General features: G+C 42.6%; 1 protein-coding gene and 2 long non-coding RNA genes across 3 annotated transcripts in view; 1 reads left to right on the forward strand and 2 right to left on the reverse strand.

The window, feature by feature from the left end:
* LOC306984794 (uncharacterized protein) overlaps positions 1–23931 on the forward strand; it is a 73639-nt gene that overhangs the window by 17440 nt on the left and 32268 nt on the right. The window lies entirely within an intron of this gene.
* LOC306984799 lies at positions 474–7450 on the reverse strand. The gene is made up of 4 exons (XR_013794629.1): positions 7311–7450; positions 6641–6839; positions 3080–3199; positions 474–1564 (listed from the first exon to the last, which is right to left on the reverse strand). It is a non-coding gene; the product is annotated as an uncharacterized lncRNA (long non-coding RNA).
* Positions 13693–22643, reverse strand: LOC306984801. The gene is made up of 3 exons (XR_013794631.1): positions 22499–22643; positions 15646–15765; positions 13693–14577 (listed from the first exon to the last, which is right to left on the reverse strand). It is a non-coding gene; the product is annotated as an uncharacterized lncRNA (long non-coding RNA).

Here is a 23931-nt window from a genome sequence, read left to right on the forward strand (position 1 = left end):
TTGGAGTGCTGTCAATACAGAGATCAACGACAAAAATCGCTGTTGCCTACACCGTGTTATTCTCTTTTTAAAATGTGCACCCTATTGACTTGAATGGGGCACGCTTTAAACCTGCTTTTATTTCTCTTATCATCCTTGATGTGTCATTACAAGTGCCCAGCCATGTTGAGTGATTCCTTCAGAGTGAACACGGTGAATCTGACTGCTTTAGATGTGAAAGATATTAATAAAAATGATGTTATTTCAGCCAGCGCACATACCTGTATTTAGTTCCTGTTTTCGGTCGAAGTCCAAAGTAGTCGATTGTCGAGTTCACGCGCATAGGTTTAGTTACAGTGATCACGCGCGTGAACTCGACAATCAAAAATTGAGCTCAATGTTAAAATTGACCAGAGTTCTCCATTAAGTACTAGTTCTTATTTATTAGCTACTAGTATTTATTATTAGATACCAGTACTAATTAATTAGATACTAGTACCTATTAAATAAATAGTACTTATTTCAATAGTGACTAGTAATTATTCTTTTGTTACTAGTAACACATTTAATTTTGCCTCATATGTTCAATTAAAATAATAAAACCACAAAGAAACAAAACACATCCCTTCATAAATCAGAGTTTTATGGCAACAGTTTTCTGCACTATTATTCTTGTACGTCTGTGTGAGAGCGATGACACATTGTTGCTTTATTGTTCAGTTCATCTTGTGTACAGGTAACACTCAGTGTTTACTGCGCATGTGCAACACAACAGAGTTAGACACCTTCGCGCAATTATGTTGCTGTAGATTACATAAACGGTTGAAACTCTTCCCACATGAAGAGCACTGGTGCGGCTTCTCTCCAGTGTGAACTCTCTCATGATCTTTCAGGCTTCCTGACTGAGAGAAACTCTTTCCACAGTGTGAACACTTGTACGGTTTCTCTCCAGTGTGAACTCTCTGGTGGACTTTTAAGTTGCTGGATGAAGTGAAGGTCTTCCCACAGTCAGAGCACACATAAGGTCTCACACCAGTATGAATACGCTCATGCACTTTTAAAGATTCAAGATGTGAAAAACTGTTTCCACAAACAGAACAAACGTGAGGCTTCAGACCAGCGTGAACTTTAATGTGTGATCTTAAGTTTGATTCCATAACAAATGTTTTCTCACACTGATCACAGCTGAACGATCTCACTCCAGAGTGACGGCGCAGATGATCTTTGAGAGAGATTTTGTAACCGAAACTCTTTCCACACTGAGAGCAAGTGAACGGTTTTTCTCCAGTGTGAATCCTCATGTGATCATTTAGGTTTCCTTTGTGTCTGAAACTCTTTCCACACTGAGTGCATGTATGAGGCCTTTCTCCAGTGTGAATCCTCATGTGTTGGTTCAGGTTTGATTTATATACGAAACTCTTTCCACACTCAGTGCAGGTGAAAGATCCTTTGACTCCAGATTTTCCAGCTTGTTTCTGTGTGAAATTCTCCTCAGTTTTTGAAACGACTGCATTTCCATCTTCATTTGTGAAATAATGCGGTTTTTGAAACTGATGCTGTTCGTCTTCATTCACTTCCATCAGGTCTAAAATAAACAAATTAATTTCCCATAATGTAATAAAAGGATAAATGAGAAACAAAAATAAACATTGTTCAAAATCTCAATTTAGTACAAATCATGTTTACTACGGAGTCTGCTAGTACAGGGCTCCAGACTAACTTTTTTCACCTCCGTCCTGGAACCGTCCTGAAAAATAATTTGAACCGTCCTAAAGTGAATGTCAACCATCCCAAAATGAACACGTTGTTTATGTAGCCTAGCCTACTTTGTTATTATCATCTATAGTTTTTAGTTGTTAGTCACATAATAAAAACACCATTAAAATGTTTATGATATATATTATTATATTTATTTAGCTCCATTCAAAGTAGTTATCTGTAAACAGGTTAAAAAAAAAGATTTAATAAAAAAAGACAGGAGTTAAATGCTTTTTTGTATTCATGCAGAACAAATCTTTTTTTTTTTTTTTACATATACGAAAATTAAGAGAAAAATACATACAGCTCAAAACGTTTCAACAATTCAATATTAAGGACACAGACCGCATTAGGTTTATTACCCACTGTCACCTTTAAGACATCGGATCATGTCCAATGACATGCGGATCCAATTGCACTGATGCACATCCGATACACTCAAAACTGTTTAAGACATAACCAACATAGTTTACGTGACTACTCTCCAAAACGGACATTTCGACATAATGTTGTGTGTATTTGTCCATTCAGACGCGAAAGAGAGCTCAATTCAGTCCTCGCGCGCTGTATAGGTGTCTGTGCATGGCTGCCTGCACGCTTCGGGTCGGGTGTGTGCGCACAGAAAACCGTACCGAATAGAGCTAGCTTTTTTTGCGTCGTCACTCTTATTCAGATCTATTATGTCTGCTCTTCTCATTCTCCCAGACGTTTACATTTTTTTAACGTTTTATGAGACATGCAGCGCATGTCAACCCGTGTGCCGCTGGGTGGATCGCACGTTACAGTACAAATGTGAGCATCTACCACAAACGAGGACATCAGTTCTGACTGGATCGCTTCCCAAATCGTCACTATCTAACATTTTTGTCTAGTTTTTAGGAGATGCAGGGCCGTCTTGGTGCTCTATCTGTTTGACCTCGTCCTCACCGTTGTTTAACCAGCGCAACATATTTGCGATGTCATTAAGCCATGTGATAGATGTACCGCGAAACAAGTCTCCGGGTGAGTAGCCGGCCAGTGAGAGTAACTATAGTAACAGCATGAGAAGACGCGCTCCGTTGTAGTCAGCGCTTGGTCGATTCATTTAGGCATTTTCTAAGTAAGTTACCCTAATAGGCTAGTAATAAATGAACACACATACAAAAATGTCTTTCGTCCTGTATAGGCGTCCTAGAGAATATTTCTGTTCGTCCTAAACACATTATCTATCGTCCCCAGGACGATAGGACGCCGTTAGTCTCGAGCCCTGTGCTAGTATCTAGTTTTAGATGTATAGTTATATGTCAGTTTTCATCTTAATGTTCCTCATCAGTCATTAAAGAGAATGAAGGAAAACACCAACCTATTTGTTCCTCTGTATCTTCATCTTTTATTCTGCAGGGTTCTTCCTTAATCTCCATCTTTACAATAGTATGTCCGTAGTTTCTCCTGGAGTAATTCCTCCTGCTTGCTTCTTCTTCTCCTGTGGGAAGATGGGAATATTCCCAGCATTTAAACTCTCATGAACGGCTGTGAGAGCTTCACTGACTGAAGGAGTGAATTGTGGTCGTTGTTACTCATTTAGCAGATGATCATCACACTTACAATCACTCTAGATTATCCAGGTGTAAATAGTCGTTTAGAAACAATTCAATGATTACTGAATTTACACGTCGCTTCATATCAAACCCAAAGTGTAAATTCAGTAATCATGGAATTTGGCTGTTAAGTTGTAATTATTGTCATTCATTGCATCTTGCAAGTAGAATTTATGTAACAAATAAAAAACAAACTTGTGCTAATTGACACATTTCCTTGAGTGCACATGTAATCAATATAAGGTATTGTCAAAGGCTTGATATGAATGACATTAAGATTCAAACTGAAAAATAACAATACATTGAAAACTAGTAGATATACTCATTAGTAAACCAGATATGTGTTAGAAGGGACTTTATTTATTTTTGTTCCTCATTTGTCCTTTTTTAATGTAATTTAATTAACTTATGCCACATTTACACATAGCCGGGTATTTAGAGAAACGAATATTTCTCCCCCTCCGTTTTCAATAATAACATCGTGCACACAACCCGCATAAATACGCCGTCGAGCGCCTTTATAACTATGCTAAACCTATGGGCGGCAGTGTAGGGAGAAGGATAAAGCCATGCAAGCCAATCAGAATCCTCAGAATCGACAAGAGAGAACCTAAAACCCCGTTTCTCCCAGTTGACACGACAACATATAACCGGCGTTTTCAGAAATCTCCACTTTGGCCGGAGTTTTTAGAAATGATCGTTTTCTGGGATAAAAACGGCGTTTTCGTGTAAATGACAGGCCAAAACGCAGAGAAATATCTGCGTTTTCCCATCGTGTAAACGGGGCCTTAGATCCAATGGAAGTGACTGAAGCCAAACACCATCATTTCACAAATGAAGATGGAGACATTAGTGCTGGGTATCGATTCAAATTTCAAGAATCGATTCGATTCCGATTCTCAAGATCTTGAATCGATTATCATTATTCGATTCGATCCGATCTGATCCGATCTTGTATTTTTAAAATCAAAAGTTTTAACTGTTCATGAACAATCAAGTGTTTGTATTAAATAACATTCACAAACATACATTAATGTTGTAAAAATGTATTGTTCACTCAATGTATTGATGTTAGATAAATAAGGCATTAATGTTAATGAATGGTGTCTTAATGTAGTGTTACCAACTAAACAGGAGATAAAACGTGTTTTATTTGACTTAATTGACTGTCCTTTTATTTGATCCAAAACTGCGTTCATATTTAAAAGGCCTTTTAAACTAGATACAACGAACCGCACACGATACCACTTTAGGGGCCGTTCACATATCGCGTTTTATGCGCGTGCAAATTCAGTGAGAAGCACTTCAATGCATCTCAACAGGTCATGTGACAAAAACAAGCCTGTTACGGCCTTTCTGTAACAACATGGAAAGCTCGGCCGAACAGCTGATCATAGCTGTACAGGGCGGCTTTTTATTTCTCATCTCAATGAATATATCTAGTAGTAAAGCTAATGCAAGGGCTAGAAATCAATTAATTATTTGATGATACTTCCTCGTCATCATGGAGAGCGCAGTTTGCACAAGTTTGCACCGCTTTCTCCTCTCAACAAGCGCGTGCTTTCCCGTTGCGTCTGCCGTTGCTATGCAACCATGAACAGAGGCGCGCCTGGAAAACGAATTTGGACGCGCAAAAAACGCGCTATGTGAACGATTCATTCCTCCTTTCTTGTCAACATGTGGATTCAGAGAAACCGCATTAGTAGCGCCGCCGGTCGCCGTGTCTCAGTGTGTTTATGGGGAAAATGTAGGCCTGTTATTAAATCGATCCTCTGAGTTACGGATCGATCTTTAGAAATTAATATGAAAATCGATTTAGAATTGGTGAATCGATTTTTTCAACACAGCACTAGGAGACATATGTGAGATGTGAGATGCTTCTGACTAGTGGTCGACCGATATATCGGCCTTGGCTTTGACACTTTTAAAATATCGGCATCGGCCGATGCGCTGGAAGCGGGACTTTTATTTTGACGGGCGGAGCAGAGAACACCAGCGCCTGAGAAGAGAACGGCAGCGCTCACTCACATTCTCCGTCTTCATTAGTTTACGATCTCTGTCAGTCATATTGAATACTTTGTTAGACAGAACTTGTAAACAAAGAAAGTAAATGGTATGCGAAAAAGTAAAGCGTTTGCTTTTATATTATTTGTAACAGAAAAGGCAAACAACCAGGCTAAAATACTTTCTCATTTACCAACATTCATGACCAGCAACCAGGGCCGGATTAACCATTAGGGCAACTGGGCACTTGCCCCTGGGCACCGTCAAATATTATGTTAGATCACCTCATGCACTTTCCTAATTATATGCAGATTTTTGCAACCCGTTCGATCAAAATATTATGTTAAATCACGTCAAACGGTGTCTGTAGCTTCCTGCGCAGCGAGCGAGTTGTCACGTCGACTCACACCGGACTTGTCCGCTCTGAAATTTTAAAATCGGTGGGAAGATGGAGAGTTGCCTAACATAAAGGTCTCGACTCTCTGGCGTTATATTTTGCCAACGAACTAAAATTGAAACCGTGATATGGCTTTGTGCCTTTATAAAACAGCACAAGTCTAGCCTTTATAATACTCTGTGTGTGCGGCGTGATCTAAAGAGAAGTGCGCGCTGTGCTCACGCGATCGGCAGGGGATCTGGTGTTTTCTCCAAAATAAAAGCTCAAGGGTTTATTTCTTGCAAGTGAAGAAACTAGGACAAAAGTATTGTAATTTTCCCATACTAGAGTGTAATGTAGAATCTACTTTTGAAATATTCATTTTCATTTATACAGTACATTTATAGGCTATATGGATTTTACGTCATAGGAATAATTATATAAATCATTATTATATTATTATAATAATTGTTTGGCATCCTAAAACACCAGTGATAATGTAATGTAGACTCTATATCATAACTAAAAAGATGTTTGAGCCCTCTTTAATGTGCAGGTACAAGTCATTGATTTTTCTTTGTGCACAGTTCATGGGTTGAAGCTCTTCATTTTGAGCTCTCAAAAAAAGTGCACCAGATTTATGCATTTAACCTTTAAATGTTCTTGCGGTTCTTATGTCCACCCAACATAATTTAACAAAATCCGATGGGAAAGAGAACGATCATTTATAAACTTTACTCCAGCATAGTACAACAAAGTCAGTAAAACTGTTAATGCCAAATTAAAATGACAAACTACATTTGGCCTGCCTAATATTCCCTACAAGCCATTGTGCCCAGGGGTCTCTGAACTCTTAATCCGGCCCTGCCAGCAACATTCAGCAAATGCGCATCTACATCATTTAAACAAATCTCTGAATATCTAATAAACATTTAATTTCACAAACCTTGTAGATTTAATCGAATCCAGCAGCGATATCTTGTGAAGTGTTCATTTGTAGCCTGAAGATCAGCTTCACAGGAGACTCGAGTGAAAAACTTTAAAACCTTTTTTTATTCTGCAGGGTTCTTCCTTAATCTCCATCTTTACAATAGTATGTCCGTAGTTTCTCCTGGAGTAATTCCTCCTGCTTGCTTCTTCTTCTCCTGTGGGAAGATGGGAATATTCCCAGCATTTAAACTCTCATGAACGGCTGTGGGAGCTTCACTGACTGAAGGAGTGAATTGTGGTCGTTGTTGCTCATTTAGCAGATGATCATCACACTTACAATCACTCTAGATTATCCACAGTTTAAACGTTTTACTCTAACCTTTTAAAAACAATTCAATTCCTCAAACTTTTATGTTGCTCTTACATTAGATATAATTTACATGCATTAAAACTCTGTTTAACATGTTTCATTTGCTCATTACATAAAATAAAAACAACTCATAATCTTCACAAATTGTAATGTGAAAAAAAACAGTTAACGAGTTTAGGTTTCACGAGCGTAGTGAACAACATCAGTCGGTTCATTTCGATTCATTTCTGAGTGAATCACTAAGTTAAGTGAACTGACTTGTTTAATCGTTTGGATTTAGATTTCTCCTATTAAATGATTAAATTAATGTACTCACAGTCTGAAAACAGCAGATTTAGAGCAGAATGAACGGCTGTGTTCCACTTCTCGTGTTTATGTTCCCTTCCCTCGCTCACTTCTCTTCTTCTTCTAGACTCGGGTGTGTGTCATCGCTTCGGTTGCTCGAGCGCCTCTACTGGCGGAAAACAGTTCATATCATATTAAACTATCTAACATTCATAGATTAATGTGCTTCTAATTAACGTGCTTCTAATGTGCCTAGATTAATAATCTTTTATTTTGGCTGATATTAGTGTAGAGTGGGGGAAACGCCCCCTTACGGAAAATGTGACATTACACTGTGAAACAAAACATAAATGTGACTAGAATTGCCATCCCAGTTTTGAGTGACTATGGCAGGAGTTATTCACCAAATATTAAAATTGCTCAGCCTTCATAATGAATTAGTATTTTGACTGAAAATATTTTTGTACAATGCGTAGCTTTTGCCCCAGCGGTTGGTAAACCAACCTTTCTTACCAACCAGTTTGCTTCATAGATCAACAGCAAAATTAACAGACTATAGTTTTAATCTCTAAAAGTAAAAGGCAAGTAATGTATCAACATGTGTCTCAAACTACAGATTTCACTATTAATCTATCATCACTGAGATATCCTGCAGAACAATATTCTCCTAAACACTTGTTTACTAATATCTGAAAATTATAGCACTTATCATGTAATCCTCTTCTCGTCACTGTGTCAGCTTCTCCATAGAGATGTGTATATCAGTCGTAGTGCATAGGAACAGTAAAAATGTATCTTGACTTTCTCTAATGGTTATTTTGGGGAAACCAGTGGCGCTTTTCCACTGCATGGTACGGTACGGTTCGGTACGGCACAGCACGCTTTGGCGCTTTTCCACTGCATGGTACGGTACGGCTCGGTTCGGTACGGCTCTCTTATGGCGCATTTCCACTGCATGGTACGGTACGGTACGGCTCGCTTCAGCTCGCTTTAAATGGTACCACCTCTGTTGAGGTTCCAAGCGTACCGTACCGATACTAAACGTGACGTGAAAACACTGCAGATCACTGATTGGTCAGACAGAATCGTCACTTCAGCGTCATTGTATATTTGCTACACGAGACACTAAACCCGCTATATTTAAATAGCCAGACAACAGCAAACGCGGTAGCACCTGTTTTTAGAGTTTTTACTTGACAAAAAAAGTTCAAAAAAATCAAACAAGAAATGGCTGAATCGTGGTCAGTGGACGAGGTGCAGACGTTCCTCTCGTTGGTTGCCGAGGAGCGGAAGTAGCACAGCTCTTAGCCGCACACGGCTACCACCAGACATACAACTTAACGATCAGTCCCACCCACTTTGAAGCGGTACTAACTGCAGTGGAAAAGCAACCGAGCTAAAGCAAACCAAACCGTGCCGTACCGAGTTGAGTCGTACCACGCAGTGGAAAAGCAAAGCGAACCGAACCGCTCCACGCCGTGTTGAACCGTACCGAACCGAACCGAGCCGTACCATGCAGTGGAAAAGCGCCACAGGTGTGGTGTGGTGTGGTGTGGTGTGGTGGTGGGCGTTTTCCCCCACTCTACTTTATACGGCAAAAATAGTTTTCGCGTGCATATGATACGGTCTTGTGTTTTGGGAGGAGGCGGGGCTTTGGAGACGCTCTGATCTCGTGCTTTCAAGACTAGCTTCTATTGGTTGCCTCTCTGAAACTGAAAGTGAAACTTTACTTTGAGATTCATTTCTAAGCAACTGTGAAAAATGGCGTCTAGATCTTTTGCAGAGGAGGATTTATCTTGTCCGGTGTGCTGTGACATTTTTATAAACCCTGTTCTTCTGTCGTGTAGTCACAGTTTTTGTTCAAGCTGTATTCAGAGGGTTTGGGGAAATAAAACCTTTAAAGAATGTCTGGTTTGCCGAAAAACATCTTCAAATGATCGTCCTCCGGTAAATTTGGCTTTGAAGAACCTGTGCGAGAGTTTTCAACAGGAGAGACAGAGATCTGGAGTCTGTAGTGTTCACAACGAGACTATCAAACTCTTTTTCTTATCCAAAAGATATTTGTAATTTGGCTTTTATCCATCTTATTATATGTTAACAATAAAGAAACAAACAAGTGCATTTTTTTTGTATTTTTCATTTATTTGATCCACATCCAGACCTTTTCACCTTAAAGGGGTCATGACATGTTTTTTTTTATTTTATTATTATGTTCCCTTAGGTGCAATTATAGTATTACTATAGTTTTTTTTACAAAGTGAAATGTAGTGATTTATGACCTTTTCCCTGTTTCTCATCCTCTGATTCACACAGTCTGTTTTGGGGGTGTTTCCCCTTTAAGAGTTCAGTGTTAACGCCCACTGTTATGATTGGCTAACGTCAGTGCCTATGCATCAATTATTAACGCCCCCAGTCAGAAAATTTGCGGATTCAGTGTATTTAAAAAGTAGTTTAAAGTTTTAAATACATTACTTACAGTTTGCGTCGTCGTTGTTGAGCCCAGAATAGTCGGCACGGACTTATCTTTGAGCAACAGTTTTCTGGCAAAGCCAGCATCATTTTGGGATTTGTTCTCAAAACAGTCATCCTTCAAATGGACTGGGACGTCCGCAAAAAAATAAAGTGCATCCATTTTCCCCGACGACTGGATCTTTCGCAGCGTATTCAAAGATGTTGTTTGTCCACAGCCAGGAACAGCACATCTGCGGCATCGTAATATCCCTGTACACAGACCCACTCGCTGTCCGTCCGTCGACTGAACACTTGTGAGGCGCGCAGCGCGCGGGCGCGACAATGATACGAAATGAGCGTAGTTGTCTTCCGCTTAAAGCGTAGTTGTCTTGTGCTGGAGGCGGTCATATGCAATCGCTGGTACGTCACTTCGCACTGTGACGTCACTTCTTACCATGGATCCAGACGAGCTGTATTTAGAGCTTGATTAAATAAATGATTCGTTTATAATGGGGAGGACGTCTTAAGCTATGAAACTTGCAGGACGTTTTAATGGTACAAAGACCTCTTATATACCAAAAGATCAAGGCAAATTTGGTTTCTCAGAAAATCACATTGTATGATTTTTAAGTAATTAATTTGCATTTTATTCCATGACATAAGTATTTGATACATCAGAAATGTTGTCATTGCTGATCATGAGCCGCTGCTTTAAAGTCCCATTGAAGTGCCTTGAAAACGCGCAGCATTATTCAATGTGTTGATGTAATTTCCACTGAAACAGGAAGACAGGGTGGGGCATAGCAAGCAGCTCCTCCCCTTTTTTTAAAGAGCCAATAGCGTTTATTTTATATCACAGCTCGGCCAGAGTCGCTGAGCTCGGTAAAGCCAGTTTCCTCCTCTCGAAACGTTTCTCCTCCAGATTGCTTTAAAATACCGCATTCTGTGCAGAACTCAGGCTATGTTTACACGGAAGCGATCAGAAGAGAAAACGCAAAAGTGCCGTTGTGTAATCACTTTTTATTCTGCGTTTAGACGAGCGTTATTGGGGGGAAATCTGCGTGCATATGGTGACGCAAAAGTGTGTGAGATTGGATGTAGTGTGCACTCCAGACGGCTAGGTGGCGATGTGAAGCACTGAACGTGAAAGAGACGCTGACACAGTTCTTCATGTTTAATACGGTAAAGCGGCTGCTTTAACCCTCGGTGCTCTTCGCCTGTCGCTCAATAATGACAGATTTGTTTTTGTTTTTTGTCAATGAAATTAATGCTATATTTTAGTTTGATAATGTTTTATTTTCCTGTTCTGGCGCATGCCTGTGACGTAAACGCGTACGCGACGCCTTCACTGTCTAGCAGACTTTTGCGTTTTTACCCCTTAGACGAGAACGCGACGGTGGAGCGTTTTTAAGATTTCCACTCTGGAGGGCGGTTTCACTTTTTTGCGTTTTTAAGCCCCAAAAACATCCGATAAAATATTTTAACAATATAGATTGTTTCAAAGCAGCTTTACAGTGATAATAGGAAATAAATTACAGTAACAGGAACTGTTTTGGCTTTACAGCAGCTCTAGAATAAAGTTATTGTCCAGCTAAAGTTAGATTTGTTTGATTCACTTCCGTTGCAAAGATCATTACTTATTAACTTAGGGGCCGCTAACACGACACCGTTCTCACAGAAAACCCTTAATGTGATCCAGCCGCTCATTCGCATGACAACAGTGCTTGTATAACACTTCCAAGGTGCGAGCGTTCATTTTTAAAAACATTATCATCTTCGCATAAACTTCAAAAACGCAAATCTGTGAAAGCGCTGACAGCGTGCACATGCGTATAGTCTATAGGTATAATGCACGTTTGAATATATGTGCGCAGGCTTGTAGTCTTTCGTTATAAATTGACCACCAAATTACTTGTTTGGCCTTAAACATAATTTTTTGTCGCTTCCACGTATCCATGTGAACTGGAATCATTTTGACAACGTTTTCAGTGACCGATTCAGCTTATTTATAATGTAAGGGGCGGGGATTCAGATTCTAGAGAGTGTTTGATTGGACAGAAAATCTGATGAGAAGCTGAAGTGCAGAGTGATGTCATCAAAATCAGCCTTACTATGCAGCCTTCCAATTGACCCTGCAGGGAGCTTGATTGACAGGTGATCTGACCAATCATACTTCGCCATCCGCCGTTTTGTCGGACAAAGCAGTCAGGAGAGTTAGTAGATTAACATGGGAGGATTTGATCTTGAGAAGCGGAGTGTACTGACGTCTTTCCGCGGTTAAAACAACATTCCTTCTGATGTTCATTCATGTTTATTTGATGCTGTAAATGAACTAGAAGGAAGAGATGATCGGTTCACAAGCAGCTTTAACTGAGGCGACAGCGATCTGACACACACATTAAAGAGCCACAAAACGCTATTTATTGTTTACATTTCTTTTAAGAAATTACCAAATTTGAACGGTGAGACTTTGTTTAATACATTTAATATCAAAAGTAACCGAAAAGTAAGCTGGTCTGTGTCTATCAGTGTGTTGTCAGTGTCCTCTCTGCTCCGCAATGTATTTTTCACTGCGTGAGAACATGGTGTGTGTGTGTGAGAGCGGCGTAGCTTGTCGGACATAGCGACAGTAACTAAGGGAAGCGGGTCTTTGCGAACGGTCAATTGAGAAGCAGAATTGAGTTTTTACTTTTTCTATTGCACTCCAATGGAGGGGCCAAAAACATCTGAATGGATCACCAACACTTTTGAATAAGAAACAATATCAAGTCTAAAAAACTCGGCGAAACACAACGAGCGCATCGGTGAGAACACTCGTTTGAACAGCACACACACATTTGACTGCACGGCACATTTTAGACATTATTGATACTGCTTTCAATCTAATGCAGCGGAACTATGGCAAGCCGTTTTAACATTTCATCATTTTAAACCGACTAGTATCTATTTTCATGCCTCTAGTACTTATTTTTTTTAGATAGTATATATTCCATTAAAGGAGAACTCCGGTCAATTTTAACATTGAGCTCAATTTTTAGTAAATTTGGAGTGCTGTCAATACAGAGATCAACGACAAAAATTGGTGTTGCCTACACTGTGTTATCCTCTTTTTAAAATTTGCACCCTGTTGACTTGAATGGGGTCTAATTTTAAACCTGCTTTTATTTCTCTTATCATCCTTGATGTGTCATTAGAAGTGCCCAGCCATGTTGAGTGATTCCTTCAGAGTGAACACGAGTGAATCTGACTGCTTTAGATGTGAAAGATATTAATAAAAATGATGTTATATCAGCCAGCGCACATACCTGTATTTACTTCCTGTTTTCGGTCGAAGTCCAAAGTAGTCGATTGTCGAGTTCACGCACATAGGTTTAGTTACAGTGATCACGCGCGTGAACTCGACAATCAAAAATTGAGCTCAATGTTAAAATTGACCAGAGTTCTCCTTTAAGTACTAGTTCTTATTTATTAGCTACTCTTTAGGTACTAGTACTTATTAGTTACTAGTATTTATTATTAGATACCAGTACCTATTAAATAAATAGTACTTATTTCAATAGTGACTAGTAATTAATCTTTTGTTACTAGTAACACATTTAATTTTTTGCCATTGACTTCTATGGGGATCTGTCATTCAGATATCAACTATTCAGTTCTGTCTAGTACATATATATTAGCTATTAGTACGTGTTCATTAGATACTAGTATTTTTTGTAATTGTTACTACCTATTCTTATTTTAAGTGATATTGCAAGCCATATGTATATTTGATAGACTATTGTTGCTATTGTTTCACAAATGCCTCATATGTTCAATGAAAATAATGAAACCACAAAGAAACAAAACACATCCCTTAATAAATCATAGAGTTTTATGGCAACAGTTTTCTGCACTATTATTCTTGTACATCTGTGTGAGATGAACATGCACTGCTTGAGCGATGACACTGACACGAGTATTTTCACATTGTTGCTTTATTGTTCAGTTCATCTTGTGTACAGGTAACACTCAGTGTTTACTGCGCATGTGCAACACAACAGAGTTAGACACCTTTGCGCAATTATGTTTCCGTAGATTACATAATTGGCTGAAACTCTTCCCACATGAAGAGCACTGGTGCGGCTTCTCTCCAGTGTGAACTCGCTCATGAGATTTCAGGTTTCCTGACCGAGAGTATCTCTTTCCACAGTGTGAACACTTGTACGGTTTCTCTCCAGTGTGAACTATCTGGTGTTTTTTTAAGTGGCCGGATGTAATAAAGCTCTTCCCACAATCAGAGCACACATAAGGTCTCACACCAGCATGAATACGCTCATGCACTTTTAAAGATGCAAGATATGAAAACCTCTTTCCACAAAAAGAACAAAAGTGAGGCTTCACAGCAGCGTGAACTTTAAGGTGTTGTCTTAAGTCTGATTCCACAGCATATGTTTTCTCACACTGATCACAGCTGAACGATCTCACTCCAGAGTGACGGCGCAGATGATCATTGAGAGAGATTTTGTAACCGAAACTCTTTCCACACTGAGAGCAAGTGAACGGCTTTTCTCCAGTGTGAACTCTGTCATGATTATTTAGCTCTCCTTTGTGTCTGAAACTCTTTCCACACTGAGTGCATGAATGAGGCTTTTCTCCAGTGTGAATCCTCATGTGTCTGTTCAGGGCTGATTTATATACAAAACTCTTTCCACACTCAGAGCAGGTGAAAGATCCTTTGACTCCAGATTTTCCAGCTTGTTTCTGTGTGAAGTTCTCAGTTTTTGAAACGACTGCATTTCCATCTTCATTTTTGAAATAATGGGATTTTAGAAACTGGTGCTGTTCGTCTTCATTCACTTCCATCAGGTCTAAAATAAACAAATTAAATTCCCATAATTTAATAAAAGGATAAATGAGAAACAAAAATAAACAATAAAAAATTTAAATTTAGCACAAATCCAATTTACTACTGAGTTTACTAGTGTCTTTTAGATGTAGCTATAGAGCTTATGTAGCCCCGCCCCTTTACAGCGCTGGGCTTGTTGTCTTTGTCTTCCGGTTTGTATTTTCACAGCGATCTTGCGTATTTATAGCCTGGGGAAACCCAGACCACTTCCGGCAAATTTAGATTTGCTCTGCAAGTGGGTCTGGCAAAGAGCCCATTGAAACCCATTTCCAATCCGTCGAAATCGCGGCACCAATCAGAAACGTTGGGGCGGGCTTTACACGATGACGACAGAGCAGCGACGGTGACTGACGCAGATTTTGTACATTACAAAGATGGATGCCGCCGTGGAACATCACTCGTTCGAATCAGCTATCGTGTCTGTTTCAAGCGATTTAAAATTGTCATTTACAAAAACGGCAAAAGTCGTCAGAAGCCATTGCTACATCTTCCTGAAAAACACAAACAGAGAATTGCTGAGAGTCTCAGATGTTTCTCCGTCGATCTGCATACGTCATGTCCTTCATCGCTCTGATTGGTTTTAGATCTATCCAATTGCGCCCAGAGCCATTTGAGCGACGTCTGTTGGTGACGCCCCTGTGGAAATGAATTGTCTATGGAGCTTTGCCAGACCCTAACTCAGTTACAACTGAGAGTGGTCTGGGTTTTCCCAGACTAGCGTATTTATGAATGAACGACTCGTTTTAAAATCTTCCCGGTCTACTGACATTTGTTAAGACATCTGCTTTAAACATTACAATCCTCATGATAACTTTCGTTAACTTTACATAAGTAAATCCACTTCAAAAACGAATTACTCCTGGACAGCGATGCCATAGAAATATACAGAGCGACCGCAAAAACTGAAGTTCAAAGACAATATTATAAAGATGGCGCTCGTTTCTCTAGCGCATAAGGTCTATTGTCACATGTCAGTTTTCATCTTAATGTTCCTCATCAGTCATTAAAGAGAATAAAGGAAAACACCAACCTATTTGTTCCTCTGTATCTTCATCTTTTATTCTGCAGGGTTCTTTCTTAATCTCCATCTTTACAATAGTATGTCCGTAGTTTCTCCTGGAGTAATTCCTCCTGCTTGCTTCTTCTTCTCCTGTGGGAAGATGGGAATATTCCCAGCATTTAAACTCTCATGAACGGCTGTGGGAGCTTCACTGACTGAAGGAGTGAATTGTGGTCGTTGTTGCTCATTTAGCAGATGATCATCACACTTACAATCACTCTAGATTATCCACAGTTTAAGCGTTCTCTTACGTAGAGTTCTCTCGTACTGCGTCGAAAGAACGCTACGGGAAAGATATTTCTTTGTCGAGATTGAAGCCTAAAATTAATCCTTAATTTTGTAATATTGTAAAACGCTTTTCTGAAGCATACAACCTAGGCGGAGCAATACAGCTCACCCATTGGCTGCTCTGCCAGAAAAGCACAGCCTATGCGAGGCCAGAGACGCTGACCAATGAGGACGCTTCGCGCCCTTCTGCGTCACCTCCCGCCCAAACAGGCGTGGCCTAGGCCTATAAATACGAGCATAGCTGTCTAACACGCCGATTTTCTTAAATTCATCGAAGCTGCACGCATCGCTGGATTGATTCGAGCCGCCACAGCCGTTTGGATACAAGCACCTCAGCAGGACGAGCCTCTTACCTGAAGCCGCTGGTCATCGCCGCCTTCAGCCGCCGTTCCCTGCTGCGCTTCTCCGGCGTGGAATATCCTTTACATTATGTGTGTGTGTTTTGTGTGTGTGTTCACCGTCGCGTCACACAGTTTTTCCACACTAAAAGAGCCGAGCGTCTTTTTCAAGATGTCTCGCACCTCCTGTGGCTCGTGTAGAGCCCCGCTCAGCGACGGGGACCACGTGCTTGTGTTTCCTGCCTGTGAGTATCACGCAGCTTCAGCTCTCGTCGATGGCGGCTGCCATCACTGTGATTTGATGCCTACGGTGACTCTGCGGACTCGCCTGGCGTTCATTTACTGAAGCTGCATCTTTTCCGCCCGCTGTAGTGCCGCGCCGTGAAAAGCGCCGTGCTCAGCGGAGCCCGGAACCTCCCTTCACCACGAGGTGCTCGCCGCTGCTGCCGCTAGCTTCTCCGCCCGCTTCGCTGGACTCTCTGACCGACGGACAAGGGCCGCTGTGTGCCGCCGCGTCCGTCATGGACGAGGAAGATGAAGCCGTGTCTGTGAAGGACGACTGCTGTTCTCTCCTCGCTTCGGGTAGCGAGGGATGGGCGAGCTCCGAGGATCTCCCCTCCCCCGCCGCTCGTGAGCGTCGACGGAGAAAGACCAGCATCGATGCGCTTACCGGCTGGATGGCTGCTTTTCTGCAGAGGAACGTACGTTACCGTCCTCACGACCCGCGCCTTTTCTTCCTGAATTCACGAAGAAATCGCGGAGTCCCGGAAAGCCCCGTTTTCAGCCAGGATGCGCATTTCTGCTTCGAGGAAAGCTACAGTGTTAAAATCCCGCCGCGGCCGGATTTCACTAAAATGTCTCGCTCGCACAGTCCCAACATTCGCGACCGTGCCAGTGTATTTTGCAGTCACCAAATCGGCATCAATGCCCGTTTGCCTGCACACAGACGCCGTTTTCACGACGCCCCAGGTAAATCTGAAAATATATTTACTGGTGTCCCGGCCACGGCCGATGGTGTAATGTGTGTATCCGTAATGCCCACGACCTAGTGCCCATTCGTACACACAAGCACAGCCCTACACAATACAGGGCTTGCACACATAAAACCGACTCATGTCGGTTGTGCTTCACATGTAAGTTAGTGAACGTGCCCGCTTTTCAGTGCCCACAATCACTACATACTGCATGTCCCGTGGTTTCTGTAAAAACGAAACGAATGTACGGTCAGTCGGTTCTGATAGACAGTACTCTCTGTGCTACACGGTGTCCCGGCCACAGCCGATGATGTAATGTGTGTATCCGTAATGCCCACGACCTAGTGCCCATTCGTACACACAAACACAGCCCTACACAATACAGGGCTTGCACACATAAAATCGACTCATGTCGGTTGTGCTTCACATGTAAGTTAGTGAACGTGCCCGCTTTTCAGTGCCCACAATCACTACACACTGCATGTCCCGTGGTCTCTGTAAAAACGAAACCAATGCACGGTCAGTCAGTTCTAATAGACAGTACTTCCCAGTGCTATAAATGTACCCGCGTTCACGCACCCACATTTATTCTCAAACATGCCGAGCCGTACGGGGCTCGCACCGCGCGCTCTCTCTTTCAGCTGAGAGAGCTGAGAGCGCGCGCGGGCTGCCCGCTCGATTAAGCGCGCCCCCGCATCACGCTGCAATGGCGCCCATGTTACAGCACACGACTGCTCTCGTGTCGCCGCCATTTCGCGACCAGAGCCCGGTTTTTCAACCCGTGCAAGCACAGCCCTGAACAACACAGGGTCTGCACACATAAATCGGCTCATGCCGATTGTGTTTTACGTGTAGTGAGCGTGCCCACTGCCAAGTGCCCACAACCACTACACACTGCACGTTCCGCGGTTTTCTGTAAAAACGAAACTAACGAACGGTCAGTCAGTACACAAAAACAGTGTCCCCGGTGTTATAAATGTGCCCGCTACCAAGCGCCCACGTTTATTCACAAACATAACGAGCCCCATAGGGCTCGCCCCGCGTGCTCTCTCTCAACTCAGAGAGTCGAGCGCGCGCGGGACGCATACTGTGTTAAACATGTCCCCCGCCTCAGACGCCACGGCGTCCATGTTACAGCACACGGTTGCTCTCGTGTCGCCGCCATTTCGCGACCAGAGCCCAGATTACATTCAACCCCTAGTCACACGTGCAGATGCATGGGAAGGACTACCCGGGGTCTCAGAATGGGTGCTAGAGACTATAAAAAGAGGCTATTCGCTACATTTTCATCGACGCCCTCCCCGTTTCACGGGAAAAGTCGAAACCACGGTAAAAACAGAAGTAGCACATCTACTTCGAGCCGAAATAGCGAAGCTATTGAGCAAAGGGGCCATAGAGCCTTTATCTCAAGCTCAGAGCGAAGGGGGCCTGTACAGCAGATATTTCCTGGTACCGAAGAAAGACGGGGGTCTCAGACCCATTTTAGATCTAAGGCGTCTGAACAAAACGCTAACAAAGCGGAAGTTCAGAATGCTCACGACCAGAAGTATCCTCGCGCAAATTCGCCGAGGAGACTGGTTTATGGCAATAGATCTGAAAGACGCGTATTTTCACATACAAATTGCGTCACGTCACAGGCGATTTTTGAGATTCGCCTTCGAGGGCCGGGCATATCAGTACACAGTCCTGCCATTCGGCCTGTCTCTAGCACCTCGTACATTTACAGTGTGCATGGACGCGGCGCTGGCACCCCTGAGACTCCGGGGCGTTCGAATTCTGAACTATTTGGACGATTGGCTAATTCTGGCTCAATCGCCGTCAGAACTCGCTCACCACAAGACACTAATACTCGATCACCTCGAGTGCTTAGGTCTGAGAGTCAATTGGGAGAAAAGTTCACTGTTTCCCAGTCAAAGGATCTCCTTTTTAGGACTGGATCTGAACTCACTGTCTATGACAGCACAGCTGTCATCACAGCGCAGGCGAAATACCCTGCAAATGGCGAAATCCTTCCTCAGCGGCCACATAGTGCCACTCAGGAGATTTCAGAAAATGCTGAGCCTCATGGCCTCAGCCTCAACAGTGCTGCAGTTGGGCCTGCTGCGCATGCGCCCACTACAGTTCTGGTTGAGAGCGTGCGTACCGCGCCGAGCATGGTTACACGGTCGTTATCGCCTCAAGGTCACTCAGGAATGCATTTCAGCCCTGACACCATGGAGAGCGTCAGACTGGTACCGGTCAGGTGTAAGCCTGGGGACTTCCTCGAGCCTGAAGGTGGTGTCCACGGACGCGTCCACCTCAGGCTGGGGAGCACTGCTCGACGGCAGACCGCTCTTTGGCCAGTGGGCAGAGCGAGCCAAACTACCGCACATAAACTGCCTGGAAATGATGGCAGTGGACTTTGCGCTGAGGCGCTTCTGTCCCCGGATAAAAGGACACCACGTCCTGGTCCGCTCGGACAACATGTCGGTAGTAGCCTACATAAACCGCCAGGGTGGCGTGAGATCCCGGAACCTATTCAGGTTAGCGGAACGCATACTGGTGTGGGCCCAGCACAACCTGCGCTCGTTAAGAGCAATGCACGTGCCAGGCCACTTGAACGTAGGCCCGGACAGACTCTCACGGAACAACGTTCCTACGGGAGAGTGGTCCCTACACACACAGACAGTGCGTCTGCTGTGGAAAACGTTCGGCAGAGCGGAAATAGACCTGTTTGCAAACCAGGAAAACGCTCACTGCCCAGAATTCTTTTCGAAGAGCGCGAACGCGCTGGCCAGAGTCTGGCCCCGCCGCCCGCTCTATGCTTTTCCTCCTGTCTCACTCCTGCCTCAAGTGCTGGAGCGTATCAAGGAGAGCGGATGCTCAGTACTGCTAGTTGCTCCATTCTGGACGAATCAGACCTGGTTCCCAGCTTTGATGCGACTGAAAAGTACTGCCCCGTGGCCGATTCCAGTGAGGAGAGACCTCCTCTCACAGGCCAAGGGCTCGATTCTGCATCCTCACCCCGAGCTTTGGTCCCTACACGTATGGGCCATAAACGGGTACCCGCTAACCTCCCAAGAGGAGTGTTAGACACGATCGAACAAGCTAGGGCTCCGTCTACTAGACGGCTCTACGCTTCCAAATGGTCGGTCTTCTCTGGATGGTGTTCAGATCAAGGTCTGTCACCACTTCAGTGTGGAGAACCGGAGATTCTCTCCTTCTTGCAAGAGCTATTGGATAAGGGAAGAACCCCATCCACGCTCAAAGTCTATGTGGCTGCCATATCAGCGTTCGTTAATCCAACGCTTGGCCGTTCACTAGGCAGGAACGACCTGGTGGTCCGCTTCCTGAGAGGCGCCAGGAGGTTAAACCCTCCAAGGCCTCCTTCAGTCCCCGTTTGGGACCTTTCTACAGTGTTGAACGCTATGAAAGGGGCCCCTTTCGAGCCTATTCACTCAGTTGACATGAAACACCTGTCTCTCAAGACCGTGTTTCTTTTGGCTCTCGCTTCAGTGAAGCGTGTGGGAGACTTGCAAGCGCTCTCAGTGAGAGCTTCTTGTATGGAGTTCGGGCCAAACGACTCTATAGTCGTATTGAAACCGAAGCATGGGTACGTGCCTAAGTCCCTCAACACACCGTTCAGGGCTCAGGTCATCTCCCTGTCGGCCCTGCCGGCCTCAGAGGACGGAAATAGCTCCCTTTGCCCGGTCAGGGCGTTAAGAGCTTACGTGTCCCGCTCCGCTGTTTTTCGACAGACGGAGCAGCTCTTTGTTTCGTTCAGCGGGCGCTCCAAGGGACGAGCCGCAACGAAACAGAGTCTGTCTCGATGGGTAGTGGACGCCATTGCGCTAGCCTACGCATCTAGAGGCTTGGAATGCCCTTTGGGCATCAGAGCACATTCCACGAGAGGCATGGCCTCTTCATGGGCTTGGTATAGCGGAATCTCGTTACAAGATATCTGTATGGCGGCAGGCTGGGCCTCCCCGTCTACATTTATTAGGTTCTATAACCTAGAGGTTCCTGCGTTGCAGGCTAAACTGCTCTCGGTCTAGAAGACTATGTGTAAGTGTTCCTGCCCCGCGCTGCGGCCCAGGTCACTTCAATGTTTAAAATGTATAAGTGTTCCTGCCCCGCGCTGCGGCCCAGGTCACTTCAATGTTAATATGTATAAGTGTTCCTGCCCCGCGCTGCGGCCCAGGTCACTTCAATGTTTAAGCATCACTCACTGACAATGTGTCCCATGAGCATGCTATTACCCCTCATATATATCTATATTACATATATATGCTATTATGCCTTAAGAGGCACTACTATAAGGGATGATGCTATTTTAGCCGCTCTCCCTATACTTCTTGGGGTAGGCGCTTGTATACCAGGGCGCGCGCGCCCTTAGGTGTCTGTGTCGATCCAAGAGCACGCACGGCGGTTTGCATAGGGTTCCCGTAGCGTTCTTTCGACGCAGTACGAGAGAACTCTACGTAAGAGAACGTACTCGGTTACTAACGTAACCTCGGTTCTCTCTAGGAGAGGGAACGAGTACTGCGTCTCATGGCCGTGCGTGTCCACGCTGCGTCGCTTCATTGACGAAAATCGGCGTGTTAGACAGCTATGCTCGTATTTATAGGCCTAGGCCACGCCTGTTTGGGCGGGATGTGACGCAGAAGGGCGCGAAGCGTCCTCATTGGTCAGCGTCTCTGGCCTCGCATAGGCTGTGCTTTTCTGGCAGAGCAGCCAATGGGTGAGCTGTATTGCTCCGCCTAGGTTGTATGCTTCAGAAAAGCGTTTTACAATATTACAAAATTAAGGATTAATTTTAGGCTTCAATCTCGACAAAGAAATATCTTTCCCGTAGCGTTCTTTCGACGCAGTACTCGTTCCCTCTCCTAGAGAGAACCGAGGTTACGTTAGTAACCGAGTACGTTTTACTCTAACCTTTTAAAAACTATTTAATTCCTCAAACTTTTATGTTGCTCTTACATTAGATATAATTTGCATGCATTAAAACTCTGTTTAACATGTTTCATTTGTTCATTACATAAAATAAAAACAACTCATAATCTTCACAAATTGTAATGTGAAAAAAAAACAGTTAACGAGTTTAGGTTTCACGAGCGTAAGTGAACAACATCAGTCGGTTCATTTCGATTCATTTCTGAGTGAATCACTAAGTTAAATGAACTGACTTGTTTAATCGTTTGGATTTAGATTTCTCTTATTAAATGATAAAATGAATGTACTCACAGTCTGAAAACAGCAGATTTAGAGCAGAATGAACGGCTGTGTTCCACTTCTCGTGTTTATGTTCCCTTCCCTCGCTCACTTCTCTTCTTCTTCTAGACTCGGGTGTGTGTCATTGCTTCGGTTGCTCGAGCGCCTCTACTGGCGGAAAACATATTAAACTATCTAACATTCATAGATGAATGTGCTTCTAATTAACGCGCTTCTAATGTGCATAGATTAATAATCTTTTATTTTGGCTGATATTAGTGTAGAGTGGGGAAAACGCCCCCTTACGGAAAATGTGACATTACACTGTGAAACAAAACATAAATGTGACTAGAATTGCCATCCCAGTTTTGAGTGACTATGGCAGGAGTTATTCACCAAATATTAGAATTGCTCAGCCTTCATAATTAATTAGTATTTTGACTGAAAATATTTTTGTACAATGCGTAGCTTTTGCCCCAGCGGTTGGGTAAACCAACCTTTCTTACCAACCAGTTTGCTTCATAGATCAACAGCACAATTAACAGACTATAGTTTTAATCTCTTAAAGTAAAAGGCAAGTAATGTATCAACATGTATGTATTGATATTTATTTAAGGAATGTCCAAAACATTTTACATTTATATTTATACATATAACTGAGCCTTGCAAACAAATATGTTGTAATGCATAAATCAATAAATAAACAAACAGAAAACCCTAAATAAATATTAAAGTTATAAATTTGTATATTTATGTGAAATATATTCAATAAATGCATTAAAAGCAACTATGTTTTATCATTGGGTCACCTAACCACCTTCCATCAGTTAACTGTGCTAGAAAGCTAGCTAGTTACTTATTCATGCTTACTTGAGGTAATTTTTTCATGTTTTGTTCAAATATTTAGATTTTACCACCTAGTTATACTGCATTAAGAGCAAAACAAATGATTTGATAGACATACATATATGACCCGGGGGCATAGTTTCTCTCTATCATAATGACTATAAAAACATATTTATGTCTATCAAATCATTTGTACTTATTCATTAGTTACTCTTTAGATACTAGTACTTATTCATTAGCTACTCTTTAGATACTAGTACTTATTCATTAGTTACTCTTTAGGTACTAGAACTTATTCATTAGTTACTCTTTAGATACTAGTACTTATTCATTAGCTACTCTTTAGATACTAGTACTTATTCATTAGCTACTCTTTAGGTACTAGTACTTATTCATTAGCTACTCTTTAGGTACTAGTACTTATTCATTAGCTACTCTTTAGGTACTAGAACTTATTCAGTAGCTACTCTTTAGGTACTATAACTTATTCATTAGTTACTAACTAGTACTTATTCATTAGCTACTCTTTAGGTACTAGTACTTATTCATTAGCTACTCTTTAGGTACTAGAACTTATTCATTAGCTACTCTTTAGGTACTAGTACTTATTCATTAGCTAC

Source organism: Phoxinus phoxinus (assembly GCF_949152265.1).
Source record: "Phoxinus phoxinus genome assembly, chromosome: 17".
Classification (NCBI taxonomy): domain Eukaryota; kingdom Metazoa; phylum Chordata; class Actinopteri; order Cypriniformes; family Leuciscidae; genus Phoxinus; species Phoxinus phoxinus.